The 20,394-nt window shown below is 39.4% G+C and overlaps 1 protein-coding gene and 1 long non-coding RNA gene across 2 annotated transcripts in view; both read left to right on the top strand.

The window, feature by feature from the left end:
• LOC306650222 (uncharacterized protein) overlaps positions 1-20,394 on the top strand; it is a gene marked incomplete at its 3' end in the record, with an annotated part of 207,263 nt that overhangs the window by 167,352 nt on the left and 19,517 nt on the right. The gene's annotated exons all lie outside the window — the stretch shown is intronic.
• On the top strand, positions 4,442-18,421 carry LOC306650416. The gene is made up of 3 exons (XR_013760916.1): positions 4,442-4,584; positions 5,161-5,269; positions 18,094-18,421. It is a non-coding gene; the product is annotated as an uncharacterized lncRNA (long non-coding RNA).

Raw genomic sequence — 20,394 nt, 5'->3', positions numbered from 1 at the left:
AATTGGCTCATTTTTCCAAATAATATGTACAAACATAATGCAGCCCACCAGGTGCCACACAACAATGAAACACATTAACAGCACGATGATCCTGGGGGCCCTCCCTTCTGGGGATGCTTTCAGAGAAAGGCTGGTGCTGTAACTGCCTCTTATGTCTACACAAATTGGCCACCATGTACCCACTAGAGATAGCCAGGACCCCTATGAATGGGACACGTTCTGGATTCAAACTCCATTCAAAGACAAAATTCAAGCCACACTTTGAGCAAGGAACTTCTATCTTCTATGAGTAAGGTATTCTCAAAACACAACAGTAGGAAATCAGGAAACCTTTAGAGAAAATGGCAAAAGACTTCAGGTGAAGGCAATCAAAGAAACTATAATTAAAGGGAAGTCAGTCAATGTCCTTATCCTGAGAAATTCATGAAGTAAGATGATGGGTGAAGGGTCAAGCCAAGAGACTTATATCCAAGACCCAGGAACACACTTATCAAAGAGAAAATGAAGTGTTGACACACAGCAGCTTAGACAAATACCTAGAAAAATCACACTAAAAATCCAAAAGCTTGCACACAGCTGAGTGCCACTCAAGGCACACTGGTGATTGTGCCAGGTGTACCCAGGAAGAACAGCTTCCATGCCTTCAGAGGTTAAGGATATGACAGGGCTGGAGAGGGGAAGAGGTGACAAGAGTGAGACAGGAGAGGCCCTCAGCACTGGAGGCCTTCTGCATCCTGACTATGCTGTTGTCATCACCCGATGAGGCCACAACACAGGTTTTCAAGACAAGGACACTCAGGAAGATTGGATACAGGGCACTGGGTCTCACTTCACCATTTCTGACTCAGGGTCCATCTCAGTTATCTCAATACAAAACATTTAATTCTTTTCATGTGCATCAGGCTCCGGGACAAAGTGAGATAACCCCACTCAGTGGGTGATGATTCTTGAATGATTAAGAGGTGAATGGTCCAAGCACAGAGCCAGGCACAGAGGTGAACTCCCACTCAACTGTCAGAAAGGAGCAGTGCTCAGTCAGAAGGTGGTTGGTGAGAAGTAGAGTCAGGGCAGGCAGGGCTGGTGAGGGTCATGTGGTGGTGAGCAATGGACACACTCAGCCTCAAATGCATATTCAAGGCATTTATATCTGGTGAGGGTCAGACGTGGGACAGTGAGTGACAGGGGCACACAGATGATTCCCACATTTCTCCCAGGACCACTGGATTGCTGGTGTCACCAGTTTCTGAGAAGTTGTGGGGTGAAGTGCAGATGGATGGAGAAGGGGCTAGATCTGGATGTGGTGAGTTCGTGTGAACTGGGAAACATTACAGGTGTCATCTCTCAGCTGTATGCACAGGGCTGGAGTTCATAACTCACCCCTGGGATGAAAATTTAATGGAGATTAAACCTCTTGGTTGGGGAAAAGGCAGAAGTCTCACCCAGGACACTCAGAGGAGAAAAAAGGCAGCAAATATTTTGACTTTTCTAAGTCAAGAAGAAGGCATTTTAAGAAAGTGTCAGTGGCCAACAGTGACCTCACAGCAGATAGACATCAACACCAATTAATTAAAATCACTGGAATTGGTGAGCTGGGTGTGACTACTGACATGGGGAAGACACCTCTGGTCAGAGAACAAGCTAAGTTTCAACCAGAGTGGTCTGAGAAGACAGTGAACAGGACTCATGTGGATTCTGGAAGCAGAGAAAAAAACAGAAGAAACAGAAGAACAGGAGGGGCTAAGGCTTAGCAGGACTGCGAAGATGAACAGGATGAGCAGGGAGGAGGAGAGGCACAAGATTCCTGGCCAGAGAAATAAGCAGGGTTAAGGACAGTGTGTTCCAACTACTAGGACCTATGTACAGTGAACAGCAACAGCTCCATAGCAAGCTGGCATCCGCCCACTCTGAGGGAGATGGGAAGAAGCCACAGGGATGTCTTTGAATTTGGAACTGCAGTGTGATGCATAAATCTGGCTGTTGTTTTGGGGTAGAACAAAATGGAAATGAGCAGTTTAAGAGTTGACAGGTTGTGGTTTTGCAGCCTGACACAGGAGTGCTTCTTATGGCTATTGAGCATAGAGGCTTGCAGTGGATGCAGGTACATGTAGGAAGTGAATTACAGTAGAAGAAGCAGGAGCTAAATAGAAGGGACAGAGCCATCACTCTTTAGGCTCAGTGCAGTAAAAGTACCTACTGTATATGAGCTGAATTTTCTAGGCTGTTGACACTCTTCTACCTGTACAAGGAATATAAATTGTACCCTCCAACTGAAGAGCACCATGTCCCTTGCCTTGTTGTGCTCCAAAATTGCTATTGTAACACAAAAAACCCTGCTGTGTATGGGGCTCATGCTGTGGGAATTACCTCTCTGAGCCTTGGCACCACTAATAAACTTGCTTCCACATCTTGGTGTTCTGATCCTCATTTCTCGTGACATTTTCATACTTCAGTCTTTATTATTGTGAATGGGGAGGCACAATGACCTGCACAGGAAGCAGAGCAGGGTCCACTGGGACTAGTTTCCTCTATACCCACCAAATAACCACATGCCTGGGACATAGATAGCAAGTACATTCATTTGACTTTAGGGATTACTGTGCCCTTAATGCAGTCATTCATTACAATCAAGCAGCAACTTCTTATGTTAATTACCAGGGAATATACGACCTGTCCTACTCCCCAGAATTCCCTATGTCTTATAGGTCTCTCTTTAGAGAGCAAGGCTTAAGACTCAAGGTTAGTATTCTAGTCAATAAAATAAAATATGTAATTGAGTATTGTGATATCTAATGATTTTGTATTTATTGAATAGCCTTCCAAATGATATGCAGATAAATTCATTTTCAACTTTTTCCATTACATCTGAAGTCCATACCTGTGAGTTAACCACCCTTATTCATCCAGTTAATATGTTTCAGGTATTTTCCTCCATTTATATACATATATGCATTTCAAACTGCATCATGCATGAGGAAAGTCACATTTGATGAAAGTTTTGAACACAGAATCTAAAATGTTACACGCAAAACTTGACTGAATAAAAACATCTGAAAGGGCTTCATTGTGACATAATTCAATTATTCTAAAACTCAGCAGGTAAAGTTGTACAGTTCAACTTGTATATTCACAGATTTTTGAAGCCATCATATATCAATTTATTAATTCATTCATTATTTCAAAAAACATGTCCTTTGTTCATGTTTCTCTAACAGTATGCACCCTGGAAATCAGTTGCTCTCAGTTTCTATAGATTTTCCTGTTCTGGCATTACACATAATAAATTATGGGGTCAAATGTTCTCAGCAGCACTATCCCAATGTGTGAGAGATTTGAAGATACAAGGGAGTCAGGGTCCTACTTCTCATATGGGGACACAAGGGAGCAAAAAAGTTCAATGGAAATTTAAAGTAATTTCAGAAAATTTTATTCATGAATAGCACACAATAAATTAATATGGCCTTATAATCAAAATTAAATGCAATTACCATCCTGGGTAGTCTAAATCCTACTACTGCAAGGAAACCCAACATTAAAATAGCTGCAGTCTGAAGCTCTGGGTTCAATTCTTAGCAACTCAAAAGTGAAACACACAAAGAAATAATAGCCAGGTGTGGTGGGGTGTGCCTGCTCTCTCAGTGACTGGAAAGATTGACACAGGAGACCGCTCTGGTGATGCACTCCTGTAATTCCAGTCACTTGGTTACTGAGGTAGGAGAATTGCAAGTTCAAAGTCAGTCTCAGCAACTGAACAAGGTCCTAGGCAACTTAGCTGACAGCTTGTCTCTAAATAAAATATAAAATGAATCGGGGATGTGGCTTAGTGGTTTAGCATTTCTCTGACCACTCCCTGGGTGCCGCAGCCAGCCCCCCAAATAAACAACTGCAGCATTCCCATAAGACCGGAAATCAGAGACATTATTTGGATATAATTTCCATTATATCATTTCCATTCATGAAACATATGTACATATATAATTCATAATTCATTATGACCATATATACAATGATAAATACAAATTTCCACTACTGCAAGAAAACCCTGCCTTAAAGTCGCTGAAGCTGAAGCTCTGGGTTCAATCACAGCAAGTGAAACACAAAAACTAAAGCCAGGTGCGGTGGTATGTGACTCTGATCCTGAAGCAAGCCTAAGCAAATTCATGAGACCCTGTCTAAAACATTAGAAAGGAGTGGGAATTTGCTTCAGTGTAAAGTGCCCTTGGGTTGAGTCCTAGTATCGCAAAAACCAAAATTGACAGCCCAAAGTCTGTGATCTGTTCTCATTAATTCCTGGATTGGCCACATTGGACTGTCACTCAGAGGTGGTTCTCTAGGCTCAGAGTCAGGGGCCAGGGTCTCAACACCTGTCCAATCAGAGGCTCCTGGGTGAGGACTGCCCAATCCGCATGCAGCCAGCGAGGAGGGTGGGCTTCTGAAACCTAGCGCTGGCCTTTGTCTTCGAGTCCGCCATTCTTCAGATCCACTTCTGGCTTATGCTCCTGTGCTCAGGAGCCCCAGGTTTCTGTGCGACACAGGGAAGGAGATACCCAGAGGGAGAACGTGGGGCAGAGTGAAGACCAGGAAATGGTGAGTGTACTTCAGGCAGCTGGAGACAGGGCGAAGCCCAAGCCCTTGGGACAGGTGGTGGCGGGAGTAGAAATGGCGATGGGGCTGCTCCTGGTCCTCTCAGTCTGCCGCCATCATCTTCCTCTGTGGGGCTCAGCCCTCAGTCCCCATGTCTACATCTACTGCGTCCAGTAGCTGGACCCTGTGCATCTTGTCACATGAGTGCACGGTGTTCTCAGCCTCTGCCTGAGGCCCCATGAGGACATCAGGGTGCTGGCAGCACAGAGTTCCTGGGATTGAGAGCAGAACTTCTGTAATATTATTGGAGGAGGATGAGGGTGTCCCTGTGCTGGCAGCCCAGCATCTTCACAGGCTGTGTACTGAAGACTGAGAGGATGGTGAAAGGAGGACCCCGACTCCATGGGGTTCCTGCATGAAAGGAGATGTGGTCTCTAGAGGCCTCAATTCCTCCTTCCTGCTGAGCTAGCTGAATATTCAGGAAGAAGCAACTCAAATCCAGAACATGGGCTCCATCCCTGCTAGTCCTTGGTCTATGCATGAATTACTAAATTTTCTTTTTTGATTGGTTCTTTTCAGTTGCACATGACAATTAATTTTGCTGTGATTATTGAAGCATGGAATATATCTCTAATGAGGTTCCATTTCTTGTAGATGTTCATGATTATGAAAATACTGTGGTGTATTTGTGTGTATATATAGGAAAATTTTCTAAATTTTGAGCTACAGTTCACATTCGCAATGCCAATTTTCCCACTCAACATTATCAATTTGTTTCCCAGGCTATATTTTAATTTGGCAAAATATATTGTTACTTCTTCAAATACTGAATGGCACATGTTGAAATTTTTGTTTCATGTTTGTGAACAATTTATGTGAGAAGGAAACAGGGAAGTATCACTTGAGCATTTGGACAAACTGTGTGTGCCTTTTGTCCCACTGTCTTCCAAGGCACAAACACATTATCACAATATTTTGTGTTAAGATTCACCAGTGAAGAATGGACTGTGTGATCCTTGTTTTCTCAATCTGTCAAGTCTTCCTAGTCCTGTCCTTCAGAAATGACCGATATAAGATGCCCACATCTGCTGTGTTCATAACTCCATGGGGTATGTAGTGAATATCAGCCTCTGAGTCTTGTCCTCTTGGAGAGCAGTTTGAATTGTTGGGTGGAATCTCTCAAGAGAGTAGCTGGATGCCCTAGAGCTGGGAGGAATCTCTTGACATTAAGTGACTCTAAATATTATTCCAGTAGCCCAGGAGGTTGAGGCAGGAGGATCACAATTCAAAGCCAGCTGAAGGAACTTATCTGGGCACTGAGCAACTCAGCAAGACCCTGTCTCCAAATGAAACAGAAAAATGTGCTGGATATGTGGCTCAGTGGTTAAATGTCCTTGGGGTTATTCCTCTGTATCAAAGAAAACAATTTTTCTAAAAGACTTTTTTTTTTTTTAATTTTTGCTACCATAAATAGTGCTGCAATGAAAATGGAGTTCAGCTATTTCTTTGACAATGATTCTGAGTCTTTTAGATGTATACTCAAAATTATAACTGAATCACATATTTCTGATTCAATTGTTTTTAAAATGATTTTACAAACTATTTTTGAAAAAAAATGTAACCAAATTTATACTCTCATCAACAGCTGTACAAAGGTTTTCTTGTATCCATTTCCTTATAATCTAGAGCTTGTTTTATTTTTCATGTGTTTTATAATATCCATTCCTACAGCTCTGTTCAAGCTGCAGGAAATCTGTTTCCCTGTTATCTTTAATCCCTGATGCAAGTTTGTTAGATCCCAGGCATCATTTTTTATCCACGTTTGTGCTTGCAAGGCAAAGCCAATTGATTTGATTGTAATCTCTGTGATTTGAACATGTTCAGTCACATTTACTCCAGAAATTGGAGTTCAAGGTTGTAGTCTTTTGAAGGAAATGTATTAGTTAAATAGTCAGTACCTGTATAAATTCTAGGAGTAATTGTTAGACCTGGACGTATTCCTGGGGTGAGTAGTGGAAGGACAGTAATCAGGAAGTGAACTCTCACTCAGACTAGCAGTGGCATACTGTATTTCCCCCTATTAAATGCATGAATCAAGCTAGATAGAAACTCTGGTATCAGCAATAGTAGATGGCAGACTATTCTGTCAAATTTCTTCTAAGGAAAAACTCACACCTTTGACATATAACTCCTCTTCCCTGATCCCTGTTGATGAACTCCATGGATATACTGGAATACTCATAGAAAATCTGCACTTTTTGTGGTTTGATATTGTTTATACTACTTGCTTCTCTTTTTTTTTTTCTGATAAAGGGTCAAAGTTTCAATAATAAGCTGAGAAGGGGAAAACAAAGATAAAGAATTGTTGAAACTTGCAGAGGAAAAAGAATAGCAGCATTTGGCAACAATTCAGAAATCAGGATATATCCAAGTTTCTTTAGAAAATACCCCCAATGACTTAGTTAAACCAAGGTCGATTTCTTGGTCACACTAATTATTAAGTGTGTGTTGGGAGGAGGCTCTACTTATTGTGGTCACCCAGGCACCCAATGTGAGAGAACTCCACCTTAGCATAGCTGTTTCCAATCTGGAGGCAGGACACATACTGTATGGAATGATGTAATCTATCTTGATATTATAGGCCATGGCCCGGAGCATCTGTTCATGGTTTGTTGGTCAAAATAAGTCACAGATCATTGTCTTAAGCTCTTTAATTTTCTATTTTCAAAACCCCTTATTTGGCTCTTTGGAGATTTGAACATGCTCAGTGAACTTTGACCCCAGAGCTTGGGAGTTCAGCATGTAGTCCACACAACGAAAGATGTTAGAGATGAGCTATCCAGTGAATAGGAAACCTTCTTTCTGGGGGAATTGGCAGGGCTGCAGTTACTGTAGATTAGAGTTTGGAGAGTCACCTCAGTAAATGCCACCCACTAAGGCTGAAAGTGAGCCATGTATTTTCCCTTTGAACTCATTGATGCAGGATAGGATAGAGAGTGGCCCAATTGTCATCTGATGCCCAATTTGACCCTAGGTTTTCTTCCACATTTGATGGCAGATATTTTCTCTGTGGTCCTATGTACAAAAGTCTATTGATTCATTTATTATTTTGCCAAGAGGGACTTGAAAAAATATCATTATACTATGTGTTCCTGGAGGAGGAGTGGTCAGCAGCACCCTATGGTGTTATATTTCCAATGTCATCTCCCTCTACACTGAGCATAAGCCTTTTATTTTTGTGCTGGAGTTTGAGCCCAGGGCCTTGCACATTCTGTACGCACACTTTCAATGAACTGTGCCCCAAGCACAAACATGTACCTTTAGATTTGGTTGTATCATGCCTCCACCTTTAATGTTAGACTCAATGTCATTGGACTTATATAGACCCTTCTGTTTCTATTTAAAGTACAACTAGTTTTTATATACCTATGGATTTCTTTGTTTCAAGATTGCTTAGTCTTTATTATTGCAAATTTATACTTTAATAATGCATATTAGTATCAGGAAAGGATAATGAGTTATTTTTCTCTTATAATTCAAGGTTTCTTGGATAAACTTATTGCAGGATCTTCCATCTCTGGTTTGATGGTGCCCAGACCCTGTTCTGTTTGAGGGTTGTAACATGTTGTGGTACTACTATTATCTTTGTAAGGGTAGATTATGTATCTTCAAGTTTTCATGGCTGCATCAACACAAGGGAAGAGAAGTATTTATGAACATAAGTCAAGGAGTGCTAGTAGCAACCAGAAGGCTGAATGATTCTCCCCTGACTCTCTGAAGGCAGTGTGGTCTGCTAACACTTTGACATTGGTCTATGGCACTAAAACATACATTTGTGAAAAAGAATAAGCTTCTGTTCTTTAAGCTCTGATATTTTTGGTGCTTTCTTTCAGCAAAAATAAGAATAAAGGTTTTTCTGCACCTCAGACTATGTGACCAAAATGAATCATGTTAATGTGGTAAAATCAAAGATAAGCCATAGTTGTCCAGATTGTGTATTTGGTCATAATGATGGACAGGTGACTCCTTAGTGTCAGAAATAGCAACACCCTGGCCAGGCAAATTCTTCAGTGTGAACTCTTAATAAATTGTGATCGTAAACTTTAGTTTCCTCATAATGCCATCCATCACTGTGCATCTCTGTATCTCCACAGTTTGTGTAGAGTGACTAAAATGGTCATGAGGCAAGACTCCAGATAGACATATGTGTTTCCTGTGTGGGAGGATGTGTTTTCCCATAGGACCTCAGTTCATTCTTTCTCCTCAGGCATCACCTCTTCTGAGTCTTTCACAGTATAAGAAGGGTCTCAAATCTAAGATACTCTTTCCTCATTCTAGCTGCTCAGGGCGTGATAAATCCTCACATTTTGAGTGCCCTCACCACATTTCCAATAGTCTGTTTTCCCTCTCCAGTTCACGGGATTATCAACTATTTTTTCCCATGCAACACTGAATCAGACACAGCATATTCCCATTTATCTCCAAGTAATGAACGGTAGCTTAAAAAATATTTATATTCAGGTGATTAATACTCCACATGGGAGTTTAGCAGATAATAATTGTCTCACTCTGCTGGCAAAAGATTTTGTGCCTCTCTTCCTTCAGTGTTCTGTAGGCACATTCATATTATCAGTTTGTTTTGGAAACTGTTCCTATTTGAAACTGGACTGTCCCCCAAATAATATGTGTTGGTAACCTAGTTACCAGTGCAGCAGGAGTCAGAGATGACACTTTTAGGCTAACATAGAATCAGAAAGGTTCTGCATCTTCAGAGGATGAGTGTGTCAGTGCCTGTAGTCCTGGGAGCTAGAACCTACTTAGAGGAAATGGTCACTGGGAGGTGCATGCACAGGTTTACCTTCTTCCAACATCTTCCTGCCTCTCTCTGCTTCCTAGATTCCATGAGCACAGCAGATTTTCTCCATGTCTTTCTTCCATGATGTTGATGTTTTGGAGACAGCCAAGCGTGGATTGAATTCTTTGAAATTGCAATTCAAAATGAAAAAATTCTTTTTTAAATTATTTTTGTCAGGTATTTTTTGTCACATAGATGACAAGTTAACTAATACTGAAAGGACATAAAGTAGTTTCCTCACCCACCGTCATTCTTTTTTGCAAGCAATAAATATCACATCTTCCAGGGCATTAAACTTGAAGCCCACAGAGGTTATTTCTCTTGGTTTTGTAGAGCCTTATTGGTGTCTGGTCCTCTCTTCTTAGATGACAGTCAGAGGAATGGGGAGATGATTATCAGGAGATAGCCTGGTTTTCTGTGGCTTAGGAGCATTTCCTATTATCCCTTTGATCTACATAGGAAAACTTTTATGAAATGAGTATATAAAGACTTTTTTCCACTTCTTCCTTTTTATGGAGATTTTTGGTAGCCTATAAATTAGACACTGGTATTAAAGGGAAAATACAGAATTTATTTTTCTCTCTGATATGTGAAAGAAGGGAAATTAGAACAAACTCTAAGGAAAACTCATACATGTTCATGTGTTCCAGAATACACAATGTCCCTCAGTAAGTAAAAATAGGTATTGGAGAATACCACAGGAGACACCATGTGTGGACTTGAAGAGTAGGTCTAACAATTAGTATGTTCATTTTTTGGTTTGTAATTCAAGATTTGTTCACTTATTTCAAGTTCCATTTTTAATAAATGCAAAATAATTTTACTAGTAGCACTTTAAACACTAGAAAATGTATCCAAAGAAGAAGGATAGAGTTGGATTTCAGAAAAATTATTGTCCTTACTTTACATTAATCAAAAATTTTTCTTCACCATTTTCTTTTCCCTGAATGCTGATAATAAGTTTATCACAGCTTTTCCAGTGTGGGAGGTGATTTTAAATCAAATTCCAGAGTTGAACTTTGTAAAATATATCAGAAAAATAAGAAGAAAACAAAATTTTCCTCCATTGTGACTGCATAAAAATCAATACATTTCATCAAGTTTGTGTGTCAGATAAGTTGGTGAATTATGGCTTTACCACATCAGATTTTCTCTCCTAAGGTATTGTGACTGTCAATCATATATCCTATTCTCTGGATATTGCAGTTTAATGCTAAATTATTGTTATATTTTGTATGTAAGATGACCCCCCAAGAGCCCATTTTTGAGAAAATGCAAGAGGGTTAAGAGAAGATGTGATTGGGTTGTGAGAGTTGTAACTCCTTCAGGTATTTAATGCCCTGATTGGAATTAACTGCGGTAACTAAAGGGGCAGGTAGGGTGTGGCTGGAGGAGATTGGAATTGGGGCATGACTTTGGGGTTTGTATTTTTATCTGGAGAGTGGACACTCTCTTTTTGCTTCCTCATTGCAATGTGAGCTGTTTCCCTCTGCCACACTCTTCCACTGTGATATTCATGCTCACCTCAATCCCTGAGGAGTGGAGCCAGCCTTCTATGGACCTCTGAAACCATCAGCCCTTAAATAAACTGTTCTTCCTCTACAATTTCATGGTCAGCTCTTTAGTTACAGAAGCAAAATATGTGACTGAAATAGTCATATATATCATAGTGCTTTGCAAATCCTGAATTGCTCACATAAGATTCATTGTCTACTAGGTAATTATTACTCTGGAGATATGCGGGGTTTCAGCCCTAATGGTCCGGGGTCCTAGGTGGATGGGAGGCTTCAGCAAGGTGGAGAAATAGCACACAGAGACACCAGACATTCAGAGGCTGAATCTCTCTTTATTTTTTCTGCCAGCCTTTTTATAGATATTTTTCTTTACTGATGATCATATAATTTTATGGTTAGTTTAAAATAAGAAAAACATTCAAAAGTACAATGTACGCTTCTTCTCAAAGTACACATTCTCTCTGTATGACAGCCTAGACCAAAACAACCTCATCTCCCAGCTACATTAAAACAACCTGGTCTCCCTGCTAAACTGAGGGCACCATGATCTGCCAGCCTTCAAACTTCAGAACAAACACATCACTAGATTTTCTAAGAAACTACCCCCAGCATGAACTCCAGTGTTTAACAGTGAAAAACTTTTACTATTATTAAAGGGCAAAGAAATCAATTTATAGTTAATATTTAGTCTATTCTGATTTCATATAATAGCAGACTACAATCTTATTCTGATTCTTAAAGAATTACACTAAACACAGGAAAAGCACAAATTACATTTATGACTAACTTAAATGTTTTTATTATGTAAAGTATCTCTAGAATCAAGTATTGAAACTAAGAAAGCAACAAAGGCTAAACACCACATCCAAGCTCAGAGGAATTCCTCTTTATCCATCTATTATTATACTAAAGCAATCACAGCCTCCTTTTAACTTGAGCACAGCTACAATTGTTCATTTTCATATATTTTATCTATGTACTACTGCCAATTTTTTATTGTGCATTATTTTGTGTCCCAATACAGTAAAACCTTCCCAATGTTTTCCCAATAAGTTTCTAAATAATATATTGAATATTAATATTAAAAAGCAAGTACACATGGAGACATGCCACACCTATGGTGTCCAAGAGGGAGGATGATAAACAGAATGGTGTCAAGTGTTGAGTCCTTTATTCCAACAGACCGTGTCAAGTGTCAGAGTGGCAGGAAATAGACACAGCCCATATGTAACAAAGTTACATATATATTTTCTGAAAAATGTTGATGCTTGGGCTTTTCCTCTTGAGGAATATATTGTAAGCAACCTACACATATTTTTCCTCTTGTACACATAAGCATAGAGTTTGGTCAGGCATGGTCATGCACACTGTAATCCCAGCTACTCAGGAGACTAATGCAGGAGAATTAAAGTTTGACCTTAGCTTTCACAATTTAGTGAGACCCAGTCTCAGAATCAAAAACAAAAAAAATAAGGAGAGGTATCAATGGGAAATCAGTCAATTTTTCCTGGGTTCAATACCTAGTACAAGGGAACATAAGCAAAACCCACTGAACTTGAATATTTTTACTCACATCAGGGTGGGCAGTTTCTCATCCAAACTATCAATACAATTGGGTACAGGGAAGACCTGAGCTCCATGACTTCCAGCTAAAACTAGTCTTGACGACATTAATTGTGCCTATCCAAGGACATGGGAGACCTTTCCATCTTCTAAGGTTTTCTTTAATTTTTTTTTTTCTATTTAGTGTTCTGTAGTTCTCATTGTAGAGGTCATTCACCCCTTTGGTAGATTGATCACCATGTATTTTTTTTTTCGAGGCTATTGTGAATGGGGTAGTTTTTCTAACTTCTCTTTCTTAAGATTTATCACTTATGTATAAAAATGCATTGGATTTATGAGCATTGATCTTCTAACCTAATACTTTACTGAATTCACTTATGAGTTCTAAAAGTTTTCTGGTGGAATTTCTGGGTTCCTCTAAATATATAATCATGTCATCAGCAAACTTGGGTAGGCAGAATTAATATTGTCAAAATGACCATACTATCAAAAGTGCTACACAGATTTGATGCAATTCCAATTAAAATCCCAATGATGTACCTTACAGAAATAGAGCAAACAATTATGAAATTCATCTGGAAGAATAAGAAACCCAGAATAGCTAAAGCAACACTTAGCAGAAAGAGCGAAGCAGGGGATATCGCAATACCAGATCCTCAACTTTACTACAAAGTAATAGTAACAAAAATGGCATGGTATTGGTACCAAAATAGACAGGTAGATCAATGGTACAGAAGAGAGGACATGGACACAAACCCAAACAAATACAATTTTCTCATGCTAGACAAAGGTGCTAAAAATACGCAATGGAGAAAAGATAGCCCCTTCAACAAATGGTGCTGGGAAAACTGGAAATCCATATGCAACAGAATGAAAATAAACCCCTATCTCTCACCCTGCACAAAACTCAACTTTAATGGATCAAGGACCTTGGAATCAGACCAGAGACCCTGCATCTTATAGAAGAAAATACAGATGCAAATATTCAACATGTCATCTTAGGATCAGACTTCCTCAACAGGACTCCCATAGCACAAGAAATAAAAGCAAGAATCAACAACTGGGATAGATTCAAACTAAATAGCTTTCTCTCAGCAAAGAAAACTATCAGTAATGTGAAGAGAGAGCCTACAGAGTGGGAGAAATTCTTTGCCACTCATACTTCAGATAGAACACTAATTTCCAGAATATATAAAGAACTCAAAAATTCTACACAAAGAATACAAATAACAGAATCAACAAATGGGCTAAGGAAATGAACAGACACTTCACAGAAGAAGATCTACAAGCAATCAACAGATATATGAAAAAAAGTTCAACATCTCTATTAGTAAGAGAAATGCAAATTAAAACTACCCTAAGATTCCATCTCACCCCAATTAGAATGGCGATTATCAAGAATACAAGCAACAGTAGGTGTTGGGGAGGATGTGGGGAAAAGGTACACTCATACATTCCTGGTGGTGTTGCAAATTAGTGCAGCCACTGTGGAAAGAAGTATGGAGGTTCCTCAGAAAGCTTGGAATGGAACCACCATTTGACCCAGCTATCCCACTCCTTGGCCTATACCCAAAGGACTTAAAATCAGCATACTACAGAAATACAGCCACATCAATATTCATAGCTGCTCAATTCAAAATAGCCAGATTGTGGAACCAACCTCTATGTCCTTCAATTGATGAATGGATAAAAAAATGGTGAGATATATACATACATATACATATATATACATATATATATATATATATATATATATATATATATATATATATATACACACACACACACACACACAATGGAATATTACTCAATCAAAAAGAATGATAAAATAATGGCATTTGCAGGCGAATGGATGAAATTGGAGAATATCATGTTAAGTGAGATAAGCCAATCTCAAAAAGCCAAAGGATGAATGATCTCGCTGATAAGCAGCTGATGACACATAATGGATGGTGGGAGGGGTTAGTGTTAGGTTTAGGGTTAAGGTTATGGAGGGGGGCAAGAATGGAGGAAGGAAGGAGTGTATAGAGGGAAAAGAGGGGTGGGAGGGGTGGGGAGGAAGGGAAAAAATAACAGAATGAATCAAACAATAATACCCTATGTAAATTTATGATTACACAAATGGTATGCCTTTACTCCATGTACAAACAGAGAAACAACATGTATCCCATTTGCTTAACAATAAAAAAAAAAAAACTAGTCTTGAGCCTACACAAGTGTTCTATGAAGGTCCATATGTTCTGATGCATATAGATGCCAATTTTTAAGAGATAGTTTTGAATTGTAGGTAATCCTGAGAAAGAAGTCTAGGGAAAGAGAAGAAAGCAGATGTAGCTGGTTTTCAGGTGTGTTCCAGGTCTGGGGCTGCATTTTTTCTTCCAAAATAGCATGTTTTTTTAAATTTGCAAACTTCCTTTCCTACTATTTATTTTTTTTGTAACATGTCTTAAACTACTTTATTTACTTTACAGAAGTTAATTTGTAGCCCATTATTATAGGAGCATCCCCTCAATTTGCACACTTCATTTTTATTGATGTGATAGATTCATGACCTGTAGTGTTGAACATATTTTCTTTTTGACATTTAAATGTGTTAGTACCATAGATTTGCATTTGCTATTGTAGAGTCATTAGACATTGCTAAGGAAGTAAACCATGCTTATTATTTTTACATTCCATCTGGGTGCTCCATCAACTTTAAGAAATAACAAAATGCACATTAAAAGAGGATTCCATTCATTTCCTATGGTAATGAAGTTTTGAAAGAGAATATTTAGAAGAGAATCACTCCCTGTTGCATTCAGGGAGCCCAAATCTGTCTTTTCTTGGTCACTTTTCATCCACATGAGTCTTGGCAAGGCCTGGTTTTTTGTCTTCCCTGCCTAGAGGAGTCAGGAAGGAACTTCCTCATTTGGCAAATCAGGCCACATTTGGAGCATTGAATCATGGTTGCTATCAGACCAGGTATGAGCTCTGAAGTCTCTGGAAATCCCCATCCATCCACTCCTCAGGTGATTTCTCAAGGAAACCCCCTCCCCTACCCTACCACAACTGCCTACTCTCACTAGAGGAAGATTTCCAAAGTTCTCAGCCAGCAAGATGTTCTGCAGCTTTGTGCATGTCTGAAATCTTTGAGGGATGGAGATGAACCAGCTCACCTCAGAAACAAGATGGGTCCTGTCTGTCATGCTGTCCTGAACAAAACTGGGCTACTTTGTCCACCACTCTCCCAGACTGCCCACCATGTGCCTAATGGGGCTTCATCATTTCCACATGGGAGACAAGTTAGGCATGTCCTTGTCTTTCTGCTTCTACTCACTCAGGCATGATGAAGTTTGGACTGCTGTCCCTTGTGTGGGCTTTGCAGACTGTCATGGCCATAGGAGTTTATTGCTCTCTAGGCTTGTCCTGCCACCTGGGCCTCTAGCTCCTCTGAACTTTCCAGCACCCTGTGCCATGCCCTCTCTTGGTGCCAGCACCTCTTTCCCTCTGTCCATCTTCCTTGGAGGAGCCCTGTCCAAGTGTGACATTTGGGTAGATTTCCAACACTGCCACTGGGTCAACCCATCACTTCCTTTACTATGACAAGCATGATGTGTACCATACTAAACTAGAGAATCAGCCTGAGAGGACTGGGAGAAAAAGTTGACATAGTGAGCAAGGAACAGTTTCCACCTGGAAACCCATGCTCTAAGAGTCCCATCTTTCTTCATCTTTCCCATCAATGTCTGTACACTTGACCCTTACATCTCCCATGGGGGCAAAATTGAGCCCAATTCTGTGATCTTTCCCTCAGTTTTACATGCTCATAATGGATGATATTAATCTTGAATCTTTTGGCATCCCTTCCATTAAATCAGAATTGCTTTCTCATAGTACATATTAGAAAGATTTTCATTATACTAAAGCAAACCATGAAACGAAGACATTCACTAGAATATTAAAGTGTCTATTAAACTACCCTTTAGCACTTCTATAGCATGGAACATATATCAAACATCAAGTAAAACTTTTATCAGAAGAAGATTGTCATTATGCTCTGCTTTTAATTTCATTATTCTTCATTGTGGCCACTCATATCAAAATCGTAATGCTGTCCTTTTATGTGCATTGACACTTTATATAAAATCTATCTGCCAGATTTTTCCCAATAATGATAATAAATTTAACTTTTTAAAGTATCTCCTTAGAATTTTTTTTAAATGTTCTATGTAAACCACCATGTTTTATACAGAAATTATTGTTTGTTTAATTTTTCTTTACTTGTGACTTGCTTTGGAGAACAAAAACTCTCATTTGTTTACTGCTCGTTGGCTTTGTAACTGGAGGCTTGAAGGAAACCATAGCTTTGTCTGTTTTCATTTTATTCTACCTCAAGGTCAAAGTCATACACATTCAAATCTCCTTACACTTTCAGTAAAAGAAACAACTTAAAGAAGCCTATTTCTCAGTACATTAATATTCTAAAATATAGGTCATAGATGATAAGTGAAAACTATAAAAAAGAGACTCAGAAATTCTAACTTTTTTATTCTTTTCTTCAATGTTATATTTCAGTAGTGTCTTAAACAAACAAAGCATCAATCAGAAGTTGAATTATAATTTTAAACAACTGAATATTTTTACTTTCATTTACATGAAAGGTTGTCTTGTTTTAGTGCATAAAAAGTGGCTCTTTTCCCATATGTACTAAAATATAAAATTTAATCAATTTGATCTTATTGCCTCCTTAATATGTTTGCATTACTCTCCTCAGTTATAATAACTGCCAATAAGTGCTCTAAAAATTCTTTTAATTTCAGACTTTATTTTGATATTTATGTTCCTTTTTGTGAATTTTAGGCCAGGTCAACTTGCAAAAAACGCAGGAAAAGCATTAATTGGATGTATGACAATATGTCCTCAAAGATTACTAAAAAACAAAAAAAACTATTACCACTGTCAATAGATTATTTTGGGTGTATGCATTAAGATATGACAAAGTCTTGGAGTGATAGGTGTATATTTGAAATGATATAAAAGGATTCTTGTTGCTATTTGATATTGTAGCAAACTATACAAACTGCTTAAAATATTTGAATTCAGATTTATGAATGAACTCTTCTTTAGTGTTCTACCTCATTGTTATTCTTGGACCAGTGCTACTGTCATCAATGAAGAGCTTGCTACATACTCAGAAACCCACATCCTGTCTCAGGACTAGTGACTCCATCTATGCATTAGCAACACGTCCAATCCATGTTTGTGCTCTTTTCCATTTGGGAAGCAATCATCTAACTCAGTGTAACTTTCTCATCTGAGAAATACACAAAATATACAAATATATTCTTTTATTTTAATTTTACATTTTAGTTCACAAAAGTATAGGATATACACTTCTTTTGGACTTATGTCTTCCTCTTTCCTCAGAGTTACATAATACATTAGACAAGCAAGCTTTTTTAAAAATTATCTTACTGAATCATTGAGGTTCCTCACCTTTTTCAGAACCAGCTCTCATAACACTCATTGGGTTAAGTTATAACCTCTGTGAATGATCATATGGTCAAAGTGTCATTTATATGCTTATTCTTATTTTAGAAACCATTGACATTCATGGATGTGGCCATTGATTTCTCTCAAGAGGAATGGGGATGCCTGGACCAGGCTCAGCAGAAATTATACAGAGATGTGATGTTGGAGAACTACAGAAACCTCGTCTTGAGTGAGCTTCCCTTCAGAATCTTGATTCACTAACAGTATTGAATGTCCTTCCTTTGTAGAGTATCTCTTGGTAGGTTCGCATGCACAAATCAGTTTCAGATACATACTTTCATGGGAATATATTGGGAAATTGTTGATATGGACAGAAAAAAATTAATTATATTTCTTTTTATGTTTAACCTCATTCTTTCTTTTTATGATGTACACCCCTTGCCCCTGCCTGCAGGACATCAATGGGTACCTGGAGGGGGTTGCTGGGATTGAGTGAGACAAGAGACACAAGAAATGGAGACAAAACTAAAGCCTGATCAAGTCTCATTTATTAGAGGAATAAACACAGTTAATATAAAGTACAGAAACCAATCAGAGTAAAGTGCGCGAAGGCAAGACTAGTCTCGCGCCAGAACTCCAATAAGGAAGTGTAGTTGTCCAATCATGAAGCACCACACAATCTAGTCTGATGCACCTGGTATAGTCTGACAGGTGTGTAAACAGGTAATGGCATGCCCTGCCAGCATCTGGCAGGCGCCATCTTAGCTCAGCATGAGGCGAGGCAGGGGGTGTGACCATGAGTCAAAGCGCCTGATCATGAGCCAAGGCGCGTGACCATGAGGCAAGGCAGGGTGCGGGACCTGCCGGCTCTGGACGGATCCCCCTTTTTTATTTTATAGAGCTGGAGTGACAATCCCTTGGGAACTGCGCCTGTCTTAGGCTGTCCGTGCCAGAGCAGCATCCTTACCCGTCATTGGATAATGAGGCTCTTGCCCTCATTTCCTGTCTTAGGTTGGTATGCGCTCCCACGAATCTTACCCGTCATTGGCTGACCAGTTCAGCACACGGGGTGATGGTCTATTGCGATCTAATATTGATCAAATGTTGCACCATCACAATCCATCATCTCCAGCTGATGGTAATGAACCTGAATAGGTTTTGCCTGTATAGCCTCAATTTGAGCTTTGATGAAAGCCATAATCTTGTTGAATATCAAAGGACCTATAGATATGACTAGCAGCAAGAAAAGGAGGGGACCTAAGAAGGAAAGGAGATAGGGAAGGAGTCCATTGTATCCAGTCCATAGTGGATTATCAGCCAGTGCTCGTCGGCATTTTTCTAGGTCTTCTTGCAGCTGTTTGATCTTGTCCTTAATGATTCCTGACTTGTTGGCATAAAAGCAGCACTTCTCCTGCAAAGCCAAACAAATGCCTCCCTGTTTGGCAGTTAGAAGGTCTAAACCTCTTCTATTTTGTAGGACCACTTCTGCCAAGGAATCTATCTGATCTTGAAGATCTTGTATGGTGCTTGAGAGTATCTGTACATCAGAAATCAATTGTCTGGATAATTTAGTATATTGAGTAAGAGAGACCCCCAAACCTGCAGTACCTGAGGCCACTGCTATAGTTATTCCAAGTCCTGCAAGTAGAGGAATGAAAGTGACAGTGTGTTTAGGTCACCCTGTAATGTAGTCAATTGTTGGTATAGGGACAGGCTCATCTCCTGGAATAATGTTTACGTCTGGGAGTAAGGCAGCTAAGACACATAGTCCAGTCCAGTTGATAGGCAGTTGAGTAAAAGCCTTATTACCTCCACAAATGAATACAGTGCCATTAGGGGGGCACAATGGCTGTGAAAGATTGAATATCTCAGAAAAACCACTAAAGGTTATAGTCCCTACATCTAAATCCCAGGTATTATTATAGCCAGGTGAAAAAAAGCAAGTAGTATTGGAGTACATGAATGGCTGTACTAGAAATGGTGGAGTTGGTAAGCAGTTTCTACCAACAAAACTGGACCAAGATGCATCAAGATTAGTCATAGTTATAACTTATCACTCTGAGGTTGGCAGCAGAGTTATTTCTATAATCAATTGGGATAGCTAGTGGAACAGGATATCCTTGCTGAAGGCAAAGCCAACAATCTACAGTCAAGGGAGAGTTGGACCGATTAAGCAAGGCGTGAGTGGCCTCAAGGATAACATGTGGCAGGGTCTATCTCAGAAGGTCTGTCGTTGGGTAATGCTAGTGGGTGATATAACAGACTGGGATGCAGTTCCTCGAACATCCGTTGAATTTTTCAATGGACTTGCTTGGCTCTATTAGAATCTTGGGGGCCTCCTCCATCAGACACATGTAGGGGTGCCATAGTAGACCAGCAAACTGTTTTCCCCACTAGGTCTGCAGG

The sequence above is a fragment of the Sciurus vulgaris genome (genome assembly GCF_902686455.1).
Source record: "Sciurus vulgaris genome assembly, chromosome: 19".
NCBI lineage: Eukaryota > Metazoa > Chordata > Mammalia > Rodentia > Sciuridae > Sciurus > Sciurus vulgaris.
Note: the sequence above shows the minus strand (reverse complement) of the source record. Positions and strands in the feature narration are given on the sequence as shown.